This window comes from Aedes aegypti, chromosome 2 (genome assembly GCF_002204515.2).
Source record: "Aedes aegypti strain LVP_AGWG chromosome 2, AaegL5.0 Primary Assembly, whole genome shotgun sequence".
In the NCBI taxonomy this organism is placed as follows: Eukaryota; Metazoa; Arthropoda; class Insecta; order Diptera; family Culicidae; genus Aedes; species Aedes aegypti.
The window spans coordinates 161,753,123-161,773,022 of record NC_035108.1 but is presented as its reverse complement, the minus strand read 5'-3'; the positions used below and the strand labels follow the sequence as shown (position 1 = coordinate 161,773,022).

General features: G+C 36.6%; 1 protein-coding gene and 1 long non-coding RNA gene across 2 annotated transcripts in view; one reads left to right on the top strand and one right to left on the bottom strand.

Moving 5' to 3' along the window:
• The window catches only part of LOC5572908 (Krueppel-like factor luna), a 143,506-nt gene that overhangs the window by 48,172 nt on the left and 75,434 nt on the right, over positions 1-19,900 (top strand). The gene's annotated exons all lie outside the window — the stretch shown is intronic.
• Positions 2,338-2,910, bottom strand: LOC110676175. The gene is made up of 2 exons (XR_002500132.1): positions 2,648-2,910; positions 2,338-2,581 (listed from the first exon to the last, which is right to left on the bottom strand). It is a non-coding gene; the product is annotated as an uncharacterized LOC110676175 (long non-coding RNA).

Here is a 19,900-nt window from a genome sequence, read left to right as displayed (position 1 = left end):
GTCTACTGTAAAAATAAATCAAATTGTGTTATTACAGCATCATGTAAATTTAAATGAATATACATTCAATTTTCAACTATAAATGGTGGAATATTACATGATCGTGTAAATTTAAAGTGAATTCAATTGAAAAGTAATGGATTGGTCGTTGAAAATTACATTTATTTTGATGCTCCAAATATGTGCATGAAAATAAACTCAAATTTACAACATATTTTTAGCTGTGTAGTTTAAGGAAACAGTTACTAAAAATCATCTAAAAATGAAGGAGAATATTTTTCTTTTTAAATTTTTGTGCGTAATCTTAACTACCGTCGTGCGGGGTGACATTGGGCCTAGGGGATGACTTTGGCCACCCTTTTCGATGCATCTTATGGCTAGTACGGGGGTCAAAAAAATAATCCATGACTGGCAATTTATAACGTATTCTTGAGGTATGTCACATTGTTTCCATTTTCCTGGTTTTGGTTTTCTGTAAAAATCTTGGCCCAAAGTCACCTTTATGGCCTAATGTCACCCCGCACGATGGTATCTCATATTTTAGAGGAATGGTTTGACTTTGTATTTAAACTTAAAGGTATATTTGAAAATTACGTTTTTGCCAGCTTTGAAAAACTGGACCTCTGTGCGGTGAAGGTATGGAAAATCCAGTGCGGTACTCGGAAAAGCAAGTAACAGCCTGCAACTATTGCGGTTTGGTTTGATGTGCATGTGTAGTGGTAGAATTTTTATACTCTTGCTGTAAGTAATGTACTTTGACTGTAGGGATTTGCCGTATGTGGCATAAAGTACTTCAAAAGCGGAAGTTCTTGAAAGCCTTTCGAATTTACGATAAATCTTGAATACTACGATTCAAGATGTAAGAGTATGTTTAGTGAAGTGTGAAACAAACATTGCAAGGAACGGTTCCAATTTTGGATTTCGTGTATCATTTGGGAAAGGAATTTACTTTCCTTTTTTCCGGTTTGTTTGGTAGTTTAGAGCTAAGGAGTGCGGAGTCGAAGATTTAGGTTGTTCAAATTGAACACAATCTTTTCCACGAGTGCTAACCATTGTGTGTTTGATTGTCTCGTAGGAAACCACATTCAAAATGCACACTTAAAATACTTCACACAAAGCTCCTTCAGTTCAATGCAGGAAATGAACGTAATGAATAGACTTAATCAGAAAGTTTCGGGCCGTATTTAAGTTAGAAACATATTTTGAGCAGTTGTACATGACTTATGCATAACTTGGATCAAGCACAACAATTCTTTAACATTTAGCGGTCTTTATGTTACTTTCTAGGCGTACTCTGATCATTTTTATGGAAGTTTTAGTTTGACAGCAGCCTGGCTGCTTGTTGATTTTCTGTTCGCATCTCCCAGAGCTGAAAACTTGATCGATTGGTAGTAGCTAAATAATTTCCAATAGTCTAACCATTGATAAAATTTTATTTTTATTAAATGACTGTATAGAGCATATTCTAACTACTAATTTGACAAATTTTCCACTTAAATAACGGATATAGTGTGAATTTGTTTATCGGCATATCGGTCCATTTTGCTCGAAGTAAGAGGGAGCATGGAGAAGAAAGCAATGAATACTAGATGGATAGGTACCGTAAGGGAACGGAATAGAAATATTAGATTTAGAACGCTAGAGGCGCTGTTACGTTTATACTATAGTTGTGATGGGAAAATAGAAATATTAGTAGTAGAACGCTAATGGCGTAGTTGTCACAAAACTGTTTTCAATTTTTATTACCTCAAATTATGGTTTTTCATTGTTTGTTCTATACCATGATGTTGTTTTGGTTCTTAAAATTAATCTGACACTTTGAGGCCCGGTACTAAAGCTGTCAGTTCGTGGCAAACTAGATGTTGGTAACACGAACAGCAGCGACATTAGCATTCTAAGGCTAATGCTTCTACTGATGGGAATGAATCAACCACAGTAGCCTTGATTTTCTCTTGGCGCGACCCACCGGTACTCAAAGTGTCAAAACACTTGTTTTGTTTTGCATCATATCTCGATGTGAAAAGAGAAGTGGTACGAGAAAAATACGGAATGCATGTGTAACCGAAGCTAATCGCTGGAATACTTAGAAAGCTAATCGCTGGAATGAGAAATACACAATGTGAAAAACTTTGAATCAATCTCCGTAATGTTCCATTGACTAGAGTTTTATACATTTTGAAGCCTCCGTGTGACCGACTGAACGCTTCCACTTGCTGGCGGTCTTATGTAATTTGCTGCTACATAGTTTTATCGAGTATAAGAAGACAGAACGAATAAGATTCATAATACCTAGTCGGTAACTGTTCGGAACACATACACGTAATAAAATGGTTTACATTTGAATAAAAAAAAACGTTTATTTGCTACAACTTTTTCTCTTCGCCCAACCATAAATAATAAAAATCAATTAGGAATGTGCAAACATAGAAGCATTTGATCTTCACGGTTTTCAGACTTCCTTACATATGGTCAAACCGTAGCAGACAAAAACTTTTTCCTGCAGCAGGTTGAAAGAACTAGGAGCAAAAGCTAATCCGCCATCCGTATTGTCTTTCATTGAACCTCCTCAATCTATGCGATCCTGTAACAGAGAGATATTAGTTTGTGTATTCAAATTGCGCTCTCTGCAATAATAATAATTAATTACCTGTGGAACGACACCAATTGAAGATGTTTTCCTTTGCCTTTAAAGTTACAAATCATCAAGGCACACGAAAAACTTTTTTTTCTCAAGTCATCACGACTCAAGTACGATGGCAAGAACTATGACAGAGATTATGTTTTGATTTCGAAAACACGTTACTATGATTGAATTGAAGAAAAATTTGACACTTTGAGTACCACCTCTGAAACATGCAAACTAGATGTTGGTCACAACATTTGCAGCGACATTAGCGGTCTAATTTTTATACGTCTATTGGGAACGGCGAGAGAAATTGGATTAGATGTTGAAGAGGGCATACCATATTAAACAGTATTACTTGAAACGTCACTTCCTTGTGGCTAACGTCCCCTATGGGAACGGCTTGGGTGTGTTTTGAGAATGGCTGTCTTGGTAGTGTCTACAGGGGTATTGAAATTATGATTATTTAGTGATATCCTTCATCGAATCAGGCATCAAACATTTTATCTTTTATAACTCATAACACAGTTTTACGAATTTATGAGAATGAAACTGAAGAAGGGACCGGCGTGCAGAAATGAATAAATCCCACAACGTACAGCTATCTGCATTTGAAACCCCCGCCCGAATCAGACAAAAACAACACTGAAACACTTTCTTTATGGCCAATCTGTTTTCCATGAATATCGATTCAGACGTTAGGCCTTGAGAATTTCATTCGCTTGATTGCAAATACATAACTAAAGACAAATCGATCCTTTCATATTCGATTGGACTACTTTTGCTTTGATTCGTGTGGTTATCTTCCATATTATGTGGTCGAAATTTCAAGAGGGTGGGGATATGGCGAAGCTCAAGCTTCGAGTTGGTTCGCATGTCCGAAATCCTTTCCAGCTGAATAAATTTCCAACGCTCTACGCAAATTTAACGTGTCATTGCCGACTCTATGACATTACCCCGAACGCCACTACCCCGAATGTCATTACCCCGAACGCCACTACCCCGAACGCCATTACCCCGAATGGGTCATTACCCCGAACGCCACTACCCCGAATGGGTCACTACCCCGAACGCCATTACCCCGAAAGTATAACATTGTGAGATGGATAATTGTGGAGTATTGGGTGTGGAATTTCGATCAATTAGATAATATTCCTATGGAACTCAAACAGACATAGCCCTTAACGCGCAGTAAGATCATGCTGAGAGTTACAGGTTCAAATCCGACGATCGAGACAGCGCATTTTTATGCTTGACATTCGAATTAGTCATACATATATGAATAATTGACGAAGCATACTCTTAGCTAATAACTGTGTAAGTGCTCGTGCGAATATTAGGCTGAGAAGCAGGCTTTGTTACTGCCAAATTGTTACTTCGTCTTCCTGACATTACGTCCCAACAGGGCCTGCTTCTTAGTGTTTCTATTAGCACTTTCACAATAGTTAACTGAGACTTTTCATTGCTGATTGACTATTTTTTAATCATGTAACAGGTACGAAGATACTCCAAACCCCGGGAAATCGAAAAAAAAACTTCCAACCTAAGATGATTCTCGACCGGTGGAGTTCGAACCCACGACCCTTAGCTTGGTCTTGCTGGATAGTTGTGCATTTTCGAGTACGGCAATCTGGAACCGATGTAACGTCAGAAAAATATTGAAGATAATATAAGAGCAATGTTCCAAAGAACAGCCTATATTGAAAAGAAGGGAAAATTTCTTATGAAGTTAAAAACTATGAAATTCCAAATAACACTATTTAATCAGGTCCATAAGCCACTGCTGTCTAATTTCCTTAGCCATATTTTATTTCTGAACCAACTAAATGAACAATTTGAATAAAATCGCTGGGCTGTGGCATAGAAAGGCTGGGTAGCTTGTGCTAGCATGGACACCTCAGTAAAAGTTCTGAACTCACACCTAACAAAAATTTCAAAAGAAATAAAATATTCTGATCAAAAAAATAGCCCCGTCAGCATTAGTGGAGAAAAAGAGCTGCTTAATCTCTATTCAAACATCCTTACAACCTGTCTATGGTACAACTTATTAAAAATAGCTTGTTTCCATTAGAATTAGCAGTATTGGAAAATATCTGTGGCTTTGTGACAATAACTCAATAGAACAGCCTATTTTAGAAAGAAGGGAATATTCCTGATGAAATGCTTGCAGCTATGAGGACAATAAGCGCTAAGATGAACCAGGCTCCGGCTAAAATTGTCGTTATAAAAATAATAATAATAAAGCCAATAAACATTACAGAAGAATTGATCAATCAACCAATAGAAAATAAAATCTCTGTAGTGGGGTATAGTTACCAACAGAATATTTCGAACTAACAATCAACATATGGAGGAAGAGATAATTTTAAGTCGTTTTTTTACGTACCGTTGCTTACCAGCTGTAATGTAACATACAAACCAAGTTCAGTTATATTTTATTGCCCACAAAAAATACTGTGTTACCTATATTCTGAACTATTCGGGGTAATGGCTCATTCGGGGTAGTGGCGTTCGGGGTAATGACCCATTCGGGGTAATGGCTTTCGGGGTAGTGACCCATTCGGGGTAGTGGCGTTCGGGGTAGTGGCATTCGGGGTAATGGCGTTCGGGGTAATGGGATGGAGCCGTCATTGCCACTTATCTAGCGGCACGATTCCCGGACTCTCACCAGCTTCATTTTGTGGGTCGAATTTGGATTATTTCACGGCACATCGTTCCGCCGAGCCAGATGCTTCATCCTCATCTACCGCACTGGACCGTTTATGGGTATCGTAGGGGGAAGAGTCCCTCCGAAAAGAAAGCACAACTTGGTTCTTTTGAGAGGGCGATGTTATTATCCCAAGCCGCACGTACTTTTTTCGGGAAGTGTGGCAGCACAAAAAGCTCTCAAGGCGAGGTAAATCTTGATGTTGTCGAACGGAAACCGAATCTTCTCCCAGGAGGCAATTAGGCAGGTCCTTTACGGAGGGGATGGTCTTTTGTGCACGTCAAAGAAATGATAATAATTGAGAAAATTTGATTTCAAGGGTGGATGGACCCGGCTGGCTAATGATACGAATGACTTGCTGATTTTCACGAATCGATGATGGTTTCGGAGATCGGTTTCTTTGACGAATGGTTGTATGATTCGTTCTGATGCGAAAGAATTGTTTCAATATATAGTCATTTCTCCATAACTCGGTTTTGAAGGGACAATCGACTTAAGAAGATATCGAGTTACCCTTTCGGGATGAATGGTTTTTCAACTTTATGATTAAATTTCTCTTTCTAAGTAATAACGCTCGAGAATGAATAGTACATCATCATGAAGTGTTATTGTAACTCATTCAATAAGTCTTTGCAAATAAATAAAACACAAATGTGTTACTTCGAAAAGGATATTAAAAACGGTATCAGAATGTATCCCATTCATCTGTATTTGTCAAGAGTACTGACACCACGGTCCTTTGCTGTTATTTTAGAAATACAGTTAACCCTCCATAACACTACTACAGTGGAAGTTGGTTTTCATGGCTATCTAATTTTGTGTTCTCTAACTCCATATTTTCCTTACCCTATGGTTTTTTCAATTTAAAGTTTGGAAGAATTGATAATAGTTTAGTATCAGGTAGAGTTCATAATATTATATTTTTAATAATTATTATCGTTATTATTTTGTATTTAAGAGGCCGAAAATATTTAATAGCAAATTCTCAGACCATTTGATTTTTGGAACTGTCATAAAACCAAGCACACTTTTACTGCCCCTAAAGATTAACGCTACCATAATGTGGATATAATAAATCCCTAACCTCTGGAGTACTTCATTTGCCAAATCCCGCAGCTGCGGTCGTGATTAGTGTTAGGACCTGATTTTCTCAAGATGAACTGTGCAAAACGCTCTTTTCCTTACACACACGAACTGGCTTGTAAACGAATATCTCACCCCGTGGTACAAATGGGACAATCAGGCCTCCTGGGGTCCCAACACGGCATGCGACATGTAGCTCCAGCACGTCTTGCCACGTCGTCCAACCTAGCCCAGTAGAGCACATTCTTATCTCTGGCTGTGCTAAAATCTATGAAGAAGAGATTTGCCGTGGATGGGATCCGTAGGGACGAATGCGTGGTGGATGACTGCCAAAGCGCGCGTGTTAAGATATGAACTTGGCTCATGACGGTATGCGGCGAATTTCAACAAAGCTAAAATCCAACGCCATCGCTACGATAAAAATTAGGAAGTCGGGGATTTCGAACGACTAGCTTTAAATTCCACTCCCGAGTAGGTCGTGGGCTGCATTTCACCGGCCGTTTGGGAATTAAGCGGGAAACCAATGCACAGTGGTTCGAACTTCGAAGGCAGCCAATACCTCGAAAAACAGCGTATCTTTCTCTAAATTGTAATATTTTCTCGTTTTTCTAAACGCTTTTTTGGTTACACCACAAAGTTTGGTACAGAATGATAAGAATTTGAATTATGTATACATATAATATGTGTATTGTTATTCGCCATAGTATCAGTGTTCGCCACCCTGGATTATTTACAGTCGATTCTTCACATCTCGATGTACTATATCTCGAAATCTTCCCCTATGTCGATGATTTGGTCGGTCCCTTCATTCTGCATACGATTTCTCTCTCATATCTCGATATTCTCCTTATCGCCATACCTGCTTTTGTTCGCGATTTTCTCTGCGTATGTCGATATGCCCATTAGAAAAGGTTACTAGACCTGATTTTAGTGATTCAAAACAATTTTCAAACATGAAATGACGTCTGTTTGTTTTTAATTTTTCTCGTAACGGTGTGATTTCCAATCTAGTATTAATTACAAATTTGTTTTTTGTCTCGACTTCTTCCTATTTCAATGGTCTCTTCGATATCGAGATGTGGGGAGTTGACTGTACCGTTTTATGACACAAATAGACAAAAAATCGTTAAGTGTTTGCCGCGTTGATCATTCGTACCTATTTTCGCCATGGCGCACAGTGGTCCAATGCTGGCCTAAAGTCAAAATTAAAAATTAAGTTTGCAAATTTATTCTCGAATATTTTTTCTTGTTTTCTTTAGTATCGAATAACAATACCCCAAAGTTTCAGATCGATCGGTGGATATTTCGATTTTAACACCATATTTCCCGAATAGATTCAGAAACCGCCAAAAGTTTGCCCACGATATTCAACTTCAAATTGACATGCAAATTTACAGATTTAGATTAATTTTCATCTGAATAAGGTTTAATTGATTAAATTAATGAAAAATGCTTATTTTTTAACAATTCTGTGAAATGTACCGGAAATATCGATTTTTTTGTTTCAGTGAAATTTAAAACAAGTTTTTATATTTTTCTTGCTAAACATGAAATGAAAACGTTTAATGTATAGACATCTTTTGATTTTTTATAGAAAATACTTTTTCTTAGGGTTCCTTCTTTGATTACGATTTATCGTGTTTGCGGCTAACCAGCTGAGTCGAAGTTTAAACAACTCCTATTCAAAATTAAAATAAATAACGTCATGAATTCTGATTTTCAATCAAATCAACTCAAGTTTGTAAGCCTTTTTTGTTATTTACAAGTGGAAAATCTGCAAACAGAAGGTAACTCAGGGAATGCAGGGATGGCGCACCAACGACGACCCCATAAAACCAGCCTAAGGACTGTGCTTGAGCAATTCTTTTAGTGGTGAACAGTGCATCGACATTACCCTTGGCCTCAGACCCTTATCTCCCCGGAACTACCTTACGGTATTTCTTCAGGGAGGGGCCTGTGCATATAGCATAACACGTGTAGCAGAAGTAGCCTAGGCAAACTGCTTCTCCTAGCCGACTTAAACAATGTTACAAGGGACCAGCCTCGGCAGGGCTAATCCTCTGCAGCCAACTCTTGGTCGGCGCGCCATAGGCGCTGCAATTCTAACATTAAGTGAGTGACAGACGTAGTAACTGCATTCCAGCTCTCGGCATCCACACACATTCTCTCTATTATATTGTCGGGGGATGCATGTAGTGAGCATGCGACCTCTCACAACAATTAAACGGGGGGAATCGAATACGACATGCTCCGCTGTTTCCTCCACACCAGCACAATTGGGGCACGCAGGAGATTCTGAGTGCCCGAACCTATGCAGGTACTGTCTATAGCAACCATGTCCTGACAGAAACTGCGTCCGATTGAAGTTCACTTCCCCATGGTTTCTACTATACCAATCTGACACATTTGGTACTAGCCGGGGTAGATGTACCCTACCCTTAGTGGAGTTATCCCATTCCTGCTGCCAGCTTCTGAGCGTTTCCTCTTTACACGCGTCGCGGACTCCTCTGGTACCCCTTTGGTTGAAGCATTGAACATCTTCCTTGATGATGAGCCCGATGGGCGTCATCCCGGCTATGATGCACACGGCCTCTTTAGATACCGTCCGGAATGCACTTGCTACTCTTAAACACATTATCCTGTACGTGCTTTCCAGGCGCTTTAGGTTTCTGCTCGTTCTAAGCGCTTTTGACCAGATTGCACAATGGTCCGAGGGCGGCCAAAACCTCAAAAATCAAAGTTGTTTTATCCGAACAGTAATATTTTTCCCGACTTCCTCAACACTTCTGTTGTTCAAATCCAAAGTTTGAAGCAGATTCATTGAAATTTGAATTTTTTACAGCTCTTTGAGTGGACCGTGGACATGATTTTTCAAGAAAATTAATATTTACGATCCATTTTTCACAAGCTATTTATGAATTTCAAGAGAGCTTAAGCCGCAATGGTATCTTTAGAGAAGTTGTTTGTATATACATAAAGCACACCTGAGTTGAATAAAAATTTTCATTATATACATACAAAGTGAATTAAAGTTAAAATGGTTCAAAAAACATATTATTTTTTATAAAAGTACCCTAAGACATTAGTAGCCCGCGAATGCCCGCGATGAGAATAAGTTCATTCGAAATCTAAAAACAAGAGCTTTCAAGTAGGGTACAAATTATTTTGCGAAAACTTGCGATAGACCACTTTCAACGCGTTTGAAGGTGTACGGAGTGCAATTCTAATTAAATAAAAATAATCCTGTAATGCGCTAGTACGTGCATTGCAATCGCAGTAGTCATGAATTGCATCCCGTCCCGAGAAGAAACGAAAAACTCGCTCCAATCTTCTTCTTCTTCTTTTTATTTCTGGCGTTACGTCCCAACTGGGACAAAGCCTGCTTCTAAGCAGGCAGGTGTTCTTATGACCACTTCCGCAGTTATTAACTAAGGACTTTCTTTGCCGATTGATCATTTTTGCATGTGTATATTGTCTGGCAGGTACGATGATACTTTATGCTCTGTCAAGTCGAGAAAAATTACTTTACCAAAAGATCCTCGACTGGTGGGATTCGAACCCTGAATAGCTGCGCGTTTACCGCTAGGATTCTCAGGGCCCCTATGTATGCAATATTTTGGTGTTATACCTTAATAAAATATTGTCTATACCTTTATTTGATATTATTAGGATATTGAACTTCCTTGAATTAAAATTTGAGCTGTCACTAAATAAAATAAGACAAATTATCTCGGCTTATTTAGATGGTTGAACGAAACTATTTCCTTCGAAATGCAGCCTCCAGATAAAATGAAACAAATTGGAAAAATCATTCCCTACGTGGACTTGCTTTAGCTATTAAAACAAGTATGATAACAGACTGAAGCTAAAGACATGACATGCTGAAACTGATTAAATGGATAATATTTGCATAAAAGCAGGGTTAGATCTGAGATATTTATGGACAAATGTGCATGAAATTCTCACTTTTTTTTTCAGACGTCACAAGAATTTCAACATGAATTTTTGAGTGGTTTTTCTAATCACGAGTTCATCGTAGTGTTTTTTTAACAAATTTGTAAAAAATTGGCGCAATTAATAAATATGGTGGTCATTAAGACGAGATGAACATATTTACTTATGATGGTTTTTGTGTAGAGCTTCCATATCTTTGGATGTATAGTTAATATTTTTTGTCAAAAATTGCGCTTTAGTCTAGTTGTTTTCACTATTGCAGTTGTGCATGGAAAAATTACTCAAAACTATATGTTGAAATTCAAGTAATGCCTGGCATGCTGGAAAATTTCATTTCAATCTGTCAATAAATAACTGCGAATCAGCCTGCCTAAGTGGACCATTTTGTATGGAAGATTGGAAAGTTGAAAATGTATTGTCCAAACCTGAAAATTCTAATTATCAGGCCAAAACAAGAAAAAATCGAAAATAAAAGTCCATAATAGTTCAATATTGCATAAAATATGTCAAATATATGATTTCAGCTAATTTGAAGAGAGTTTGAGGTTTTGTCCGACATTTGTTCTAGATCGAACCACTGTGGATTGGTTCTCCATACCTTAGTATGGATAGCGCTACGCTTGCCAGTAGGTTGCGTTTGCTGGCAATTACAGCAGAGCTGTTAGACATCATCCTCGAAAGCGCCGATATAGCCGTAGATGCCCTTTTACACGCATATTCAACGTGGCTAGCGAAGCTGAGAGCTGAGCTTTTCATCGATCATTACTCCAAGTTTATAGGCCTGCAAAAATCTGGAGCATTTGTGAGCTTTGAGCTTGTACACATTTTCTTACGATACAATACAAATTATTTCTGTGAATTTAAATTTAATGTTTTTCGTTTGGACCTTAACGAGAAAGTAATATTACGCTCTTCATGTTTACGGTTGTTCTTAGGGTCCTCGTTCCATGAGGTTCTTTGACTTTGAAATTTACCTGATAGGTTTGAACAAAATAATACATCTTTTTTTCCACCCTTCAAATTTTTTGAAATTTTAGAGGAAAAATATTGTTTGTATCAGCCTTGACTCAAAATCAATGCTTTGAAGATAATTACAATAATTCTGCATGCATTTCTGCTAAAAAGTATACTAATGATCATTTTAGAAAATATTTTGATTATTCCACGCCGGGTTTCACTGAACAACCCCCAATGGCTCCTCCACGAATTTTATTGTGAATCGATATTCTTTAACGTATTATTTTCAAAATCATACAAAAATATTCACCAGAATCATCCCAATTTATTATCGGGTGACCAGGCGTCATCAGGACGTTTCATTGCTTTTAAATATTCTTGCAAGATTTCTTCTAGGAGATAAGACTTCTTTTATAAGTTTCTAAAAACAAATCAAAATATTTAAGGATTTTAAACAAAGTCCCAAGGGAAATATGCGATTTGTGCAATACTAGAATTTCAGGAATTTGTTCTGCGATTTAACTAGATATTTTCCTATAAATTGTTCCAAGATTTTTTTTTCACGAGTCTCCAAGAGGTTATGAATAAGGAATAACCGTAAGCAAACTACTAAATACCATACAATATACATAAAGTTATTTAAGAATATATTTAAATATATTTTCAACAAAAATGTGTAGAAACTTCTATACAAGCTATTGCCTAATATATATTTTTCGGGTTCCACAAGACGTAGTATCAATGGCTAATTTCTGGCGGAAAACCTCCCATAGGTGAATTTTTCTTAGCAGAAATTTTTTAACCTTTCACCACGAAATTTTCATCAAAACGTAAAAAAAATCGAAAAAAGGTTAAATGTACAGTAGGGTGCGGCTTATTTTTAGAAAGTTCTCAAAACCAAAAATTCGTGTGCTCTTATAAATTCAAACCACATGAAAAGGAAAACCTCAAATTTTGAGCCAAAATATTAAGATTTAGAGGTGGCGCAAGTGACTCGAAGTTCAATTTTCAAGTTATGAAACATGACCTTCAGTGAAACTTCATTACTTTGTTAATTTCTCACCAATTTTCAAGCTCTTAGCATCATTCTCTTCATAATTCAATTTTTGAAAAGTTTGTTGAACATAAAATTTGTCAAATATCAAAAGAAGTCTTAGTTAAAAGTAGTTTTTAGCATTTTTTTCTAAAAAACATCATTTTTGTTTGACCATAACTGTATGAATACTTAACCAATTCCAAATATTTGTAAACGCTTTAGAAGCAAATTATTTAGAATTATTAAGAAACAACAAATTATTTAAAACATAGTTTTTACTTAGTTTTTTAATAAAAAACTGGCCAAAAATATGAATTTTTAACAAAAAAAAAATGCAATATTTTTCAAATTTTGCCAGTTAAACGTTAGAAAATAAGCTGAAACTAGTTGTTCTCATCATTTAAACTTTTAAGCAATTTTTCATAAATTTTAAAACAAAAATATTTTTGAACTTTTTGAAATATATATATGCACATTCAATTCGAAAAAATACTCTCATTAAAAAATCATGTTTTTCGGGTAGTTTTTGTTGAATAACGAAATCTTTTTTTAATCAAATTGTTGTAAACACAACTTGAAAACAACTTAATTTGCTTCAAAACTTATGAAAATAGCTGGAATCGGATGAGTATCCATGAAGTTATGGTCAAACAAACATGATTTTTTCTTATAAAAGGTGGAAAAAATTAGAAAAAAAAACTACTCTAAATTAAGACTAGTTTTGATTGATGGTAAATTTGGTATTCTTCAAACTGTTCATAAATATAATTTTAAAGAGAATGATGCTAAGAGCTTCAAAATTGGTTAGGAAATAACAAAGCTATGAAGACTTCTCTGAAAGTAGTATTACATAGCAAATGCAGCTTCAGGCTCAAAATTTGAGGTTTTCTTTTTTGTGTGATTTGAATTCGGAAGAGGACACGATTTTTTGGTTTAGAAAACTTTCGAAAAACAAGCTGCACCCTAATTTACGGTATGGCCTATAAAAATGCGAAAATTTGTTGAGCCTACGCAAAAGTTATTTTCATTGTTTCCGTAAGTGAATGTGATTTTTGATTACTGTAGTACATTCTGACATATATTCTCGGTATAGGACAGTTTTTATCATATTTTTATACTAACTCAAATAATGTACTGAAGAAAAGTAGTTTAAAGGCTTTGCTCTCTAAAACTCAGAAAAAAGCATTAGATTGTCGCATACTCTGGTGATAAACTTTCCACTTTCTAAAATCACACCTAGTTATTGAAAATATTTGTTTTGGCATCAGAAGATAGAAGAGGTCTTAGAGAACGTGTTTTTCAGGGGGATAGTACAGTTAAACCTCCATGAGTCGATGTTCCATTACTCGATATCGACTCATGGAACCATACTAAAAATAAAATTTCATGGTTACTATGATGGTCCCCTCAAACGGCTTTCCTTAGCATTGCTGTTCCATGACTCGATATTTCCATGAGTTGATGGTCCCTTCAATATTGACTCATGGAGGGTTGACTGTAAATTATTTTGCCAGGGTCATGATTTGGAGATCATCATTATTATTCTTATAGGTTTGATTTTTTTTTTTAAGGCACTCCGTGCTCGTGGCCACTACTGTGCCGGACTCAGTTGATCTTGTAGCTTCTCTACCGATACAGATCTATTTTCAACTTATCTATATTTACATCTAGTTTCACTCTCTCCTACTCTTTTACTCTTACCACACCGAGGAGTTGGAGAGCGCTCTGCTATTAGTGAGGCTAGCTGCCTGTGAAGAGGGTCAGTTTGTCTCAGTCACCATCTGATACTGACGGAAGATGGATGTGCTCCCAAAAGCACGGTCCTCCGTGAGGCGTCTTCTGGTGGCTGGACGGGTTTATTGTGGAGGGGCTGGGAATCGAACCCATGACCTTCCGCTTATGAAGCGAAAGCGTAACTTCAAGGCTACAGACCCCCCTTATAGGTTTGATGTGGTTTTATTTTTTGTTAAATTTAAATGATAAATAAATACAAAGGTCTTGAAAACTTTTTTGAGGAAAAAGTTTTTTTCTTTGGTTAGAGATAATTTAGATCAATACTGGCTTATACATAAATTGACGCTTATACTGGCTTATACGTTTTAGCAAAACAGAGCCGCTTAACAGTTATAAATAAATTCTATAATTTGACATGGGCGAATGTTCAAGACAAGTCCTCTGAAATATCACACCCATCATTGACGCTTTTATAACAAATATATCGAACTCGATGACTGTATGATCAAATTTGAAGGTATGCTTCCAATATTCATGTTAGTTTGGCATATTGTACGATTCTGATTTTTGACGCATGAATATGTGATTTTGAACGTACATTTTTCTACGATTCATTGGACAGCATTTTGAAGCAAGTAACACGTCAACAATTCCTTCCCATCCCAAAATTGACCTGCATTCGAACGTAGCCGACGCCATCATAGTTTCTCATAATAAGAGTACCAGACATATACATACAGCATATTTCCCTGTATTAGTACAGCTATTGCAACTATGGGCGGTCAACCATACTTGTGTTCATGCTCTTCTTAATTCCAACATTGTGTTAAGTTATTTATGAACGCTTCCCATCTTAGATTTCCTTGCAAATTATACAAAAGTGTTATCACAAATCCATTTCAAATCATGGCATTCAGAAATAACAGTAGGCTTTCCTTTTGTTTCTGAACTAGAAAAATCCATAAAAAAAAAGAATTCAATTGAGGCAGCTTCTACAGATAGGTTCTTGAACACATTTATGATTGTTGTTAAACGTCTTAGCTTTTTTCCAAGCCTAATCTATTGTTGGTTAGTATGACCAATGAAAGTAATTCAGAAATAATTACAAGAACAGATATTACTCAATCCGATTTTATAAGAATTTTATGGATATTTTGTATAAATTCAAATTTAAAGTGAAACTCATAATATTGAACAGTACCGGTTGTGTACTTTCAACTTAGTATAGAATCGAAGAAGAAACTCGAGGGGACGAACCTGGTGTAGTGGTGCCTCTCACGCTGAGGACCTGATTTCGAATCACATCCCCGAAATAGTCACTTATGATGCAAAAAGGTTATAGTGACGACTTCCTTCGGGAGGAAAGTAAAACCGTTGGTCCCGAGATGAACTAGCCCATGGCTAAAAACTGTAATAAAGATAGAAAAAAAAACAAGCTTATTATTTCGTATCGAATTTTCAGAATGAGAATTGATACTTGAATCAATGTTATGCTCTTGTCAAGAATCATATGAACTATATCCAATATATCAACCCAGAACAAGAAATATTTGAAAGTAAAATTGCGTAATTCTTGTTAAAAGAAAATATTTGTTGAATATATAAAATAAGCAAAAATACAGCAATATTCACCATTTTCACGGAAGTTCTAAGTTCTGGCCACATTTTGTCTAGATCAAACCACTGTGCAATGTCCTGCAAAACTTCTAAGACTGAAGCTTATTAAAATCATATTTTATGTAGGTTCCTGTTTCCAGTGGGGTCCATTCGGGGAAACATGTATCATTGAACTTGGGACAAAAAAAACAAGACCTAACTTTTGCTCGTACCTATTCAGGTAAACCAATCAGAGCGTGTGCTTGTCTAAACGATGCTGTTCAACGCTGAGCTTCCGGCAAAACAAACGTCTTCCGGTTGTTTGACTGGCCTTCTCCATCGCAAGATGCTCGGTAGTGAAAACGTCCAAACCGCAAACCATTTAACCTTTGTATACGCTCATGCGTACAACATAAAATTCCATTCAATGTCCCCAGAGGAGAATATTTCTACAGATATGTTTTGATAATGTTAGAATTTACTATGTATACAGCAGGGGAACATGGGTAGTGTACTCTTAGTCAGCTTTAAAGTCTGTTTGTGTACTTCTGGTCTCCAAAATCTATGCAAAAGTGTATAAAAAAACTTCTGATGCCCAAATTCCACTAACCATAATCATCCAAACATTGGGCAAAGATTCCAACGGAACAAAAGTATGAGTGAACCAACGATATGAAATGGATTTCTGCAGTAATTATGCCGTCATAAATTAAATTACTTCGGAGAACACTGACATGGCAGCGGAATAATTTTATGGGGAGTTGGATAGCTACATTTGCCTTCACGTGGATAGTCAGTCAGTCATTCAAACGCAGTAACCACAACACCAATGGAACGCAGGCAGTAGTGGAACAACCCAACACGGAGCCTGGCAGCGGCAAAGAAAATGTTCACAAATATCTTCTATTCTATACTAAGGAAAGCATTCTACGCTCGCTCCCAGCATTATTGGGCTGGGTTCGTTGGCTGCACGGAAGTTGTGTTCCAGCAGCAGATTTCTCCGCGCCAACGAGAAAATGAAATGAATTCATAATAGCAGAAGTGGGGTAGAATATTTTAGATTTTTCATTAGAGGAAAATTTTACCCGAAAGCACCGCTCAAGAATGCTTTTTGCGCCATACCAACTGTTGTGCGATGAGCGGTGAAACAGAAACAATGTTGTTACAGTAACTTTGTTAAGCACCATTTCGGATTAAACGGGGGGATTGTGCTTACAGATTGGTTCGCGAAGAGGATGGCCAGATTCTTCCTATTGTCGGAAAATCGGTTCAATACGACAGCTACTGAACAAAATTTGTGAAAATTCTTTTCATTTAGTAAATCATAACATCGGAACGTGAAACAACAAGTCCAAAACAAACTTTGCACCTAAATAACTTTTACTTTACTTTTCAATACCTTATCAAACATTCTGAGTTGCATAAGTATCCAAAATATGATAACCAATCACATATTTTAGAAAACAACCATCTGAGGCTTAAAATAGACAAATTGAGACTTAGAATACGACGTGTTTGAAAAATTATCAAAAAAAAACGTTTAAATCAACACCATTTGTAGACCATCCTCAACCATACTCAATAAAAAATGGGACTAATGCATAGCAGCACAAAATATTTGCTGAACTGATGTGTAGCAAACATAATGTGATATTTTAATATTTTTTCTGAGTAAAAGATATAGAATTTAAACAATAGTCGTTTCTTAGCATGTTAATGAAACAACAGTACCATTCATAGCAAAATATTGTTTGGAAATCGAAGTGGTAAAATGTAATAACATCGTGTTGAATACTATGGGAAAAAGAAATTTAATTTTTTCATGCGTTATTATTTTTTTGTATGGCTTTTATACAACCAATCTCAATCAGAAAAAAATATCTCACTTAAAAAACCGTAGGGGTAGTTTTAAATGCAATTTGACCATTTAAGTATTAACGTCCATTTGAATTGATAATTTAAAGAAAATAGTTCTGATGAACTTTAGGATGTTAATTTTATGATAGAACGTTTCAGTTAAGTCCAGTTCAACATAAAGATAGGTACATTCTTTTAAATGTTTTTTGTTTTTTGTATTTTTAGATACTTTACTCAAAACTGAGAACGTAGTAAGCCTCCCACCAAGGCTTGCGGTTGCGGTTGTTTTTTTTGCTAAGTGTAGCGTTTTTTCGCTGATCAAAAAACTGAAGTGAAAAAGTTTTACCTAGTTATTTAGCAGGAATTTACAAATTTACACAGAAGAATCAGTAACAAGATGAAGACATGAACGAAGAGAACCGTTTTGCAGTGCGTTTTGGCTACTCCGATGGAAACATTCGTTGTTTTTCCTAGTATGATTTCGGGAAGAGGCATTTTGGTCCAGTTTGCGCGTTGGCCGATAATTTTGTACGAAAATATCACCATACGACAAGGGTTACATTATCTAGGTTCAGCCCACCAATTGGTGAGTTTTTGTATATATTTTGTTTCATCACTAAATCTATCAGAAACATTTGAATGGTTCGTCGCTACATGTGTCGGCTTCCGCAATGACCGTGAGGGCTGGCCGGCACTATTATTGACTTAACAATTTTTCAGACTCTCAAAAGTGTATATTAAGGATGGTGAGCTTTTCCCAAGCTCCATCTGTTGGTCTCTTGTACAATTTTGAATATTTTGGTCAATCATGGAGTTGCAACTACGAATTATTTGGTCATCTATGCTTATGCTTATGTCTTTAACTACTTCACTAAAAATTTCCATTATGACAGAAGTCTTTATACGAAACGTCCTTATGCGAAACTGCTTCATGCAAAACGCTGTTCCATGACGTTATAAATTTTTAAAGAAGAAGAATAAATTGTATCAAAAAACATATTTAACATTTTTTTACGTATTCGAACCCTCTGAGCAGAATCCTATTGAAGAGAATCAAGAAAGTAGATATGAATGTTATACCTGAAGAAGACTGCAAATGGTATTCGAAACACGCATATCTGCCAAAAGATAAGCAATAAGAGCGGAATTAAAATTAACGATACTCAAACCTAGTTTTTTGATTCTCTTCAAACATAACCAAGTTTGATACAACCCTCGAAATCAGTATAGTACAACTCATGCCACAAAAATAAAAATAAAGCATTTATAACGTGTAAATTGAACATGTTTTTTTTTTGAAAATCTGCTCCTGCTGACTGAGGTTTTATTAACATTGTTTGAATAGTAACCAGTAGGCACGATAATGCGGCACGGTAACAGCATTATATGCGCATATAGGGTAATCATTTGATGCATGTCAGTTTTATATACGCATATAATGCTATTATAATGCCAGAAAAGGCGAAATAGCGTGCCATTATAGTGCCAAGATATAACCGTGCTTCTCTGCACCACTAATGCTGATATAAGACCACGTGAGAAACGTCAGTTGTTTTCGCCAGGTTTTCAGGGCGAATATTTTGTGCTTTCGCGTACGCAGCCAGAGAGCTTTCACGTATGCGGCCAAGCAACTGGTACACGAGGTGAATAAATGAATGAATGAGAACGGAAATTTCTAATAGTATGCAAAAAAAGTAATAAAATTATACAGATAGTGAGAGCCAGATCCTATTCTTGGCACTTTTGTTTCACTTTGGCAGTGGGGTTTTTTGAAAGCTACTGAGCTCATATTTTGCCACAATATGCGTCGTATTGAAGTGCTTCTTGTTGCAAAGTTTCAGACAATTCGGTCGAGAAAAACCCCCCATGCCAAAGTGAATCTTGGAAGTGCCCAAGTAGCTCTGCACCCTACTTCTCCGTATCAGACATATTCGTTTTGGTAGTTTTCATCCTTTGAGGACTTGCAATTGCCACATTTTTATCCTCGTTTTATGATGATGAAATTCCTCATTTTGCGTCTCGAACCTGCGACACCCGTATTGTTGAGTTGTTGTCCTGCTCCTTTGCTCCTACGGCCACATAGTTTAAACCATCACTTTTCCCCGTCATAAAACCTGCAATTGTAGTAGTGAGAAGATTTATGTTTGACTCCCTCTTACCACTATTTGCAAACACAAAACACGTGGTATATCTGTCAAAACACTGGATGGCATTTAAACATGCCCTGTATTCGAATATAAAGCCAATATAGTGCTTATTTAATGCCTGTATGCTTCAGGCTTAGAAGCATTAATGATGTTGTAAAAGGGTTTCTATGCAGCGGAAGTTCTGTTATAAGGTTGTGGTGCTATTA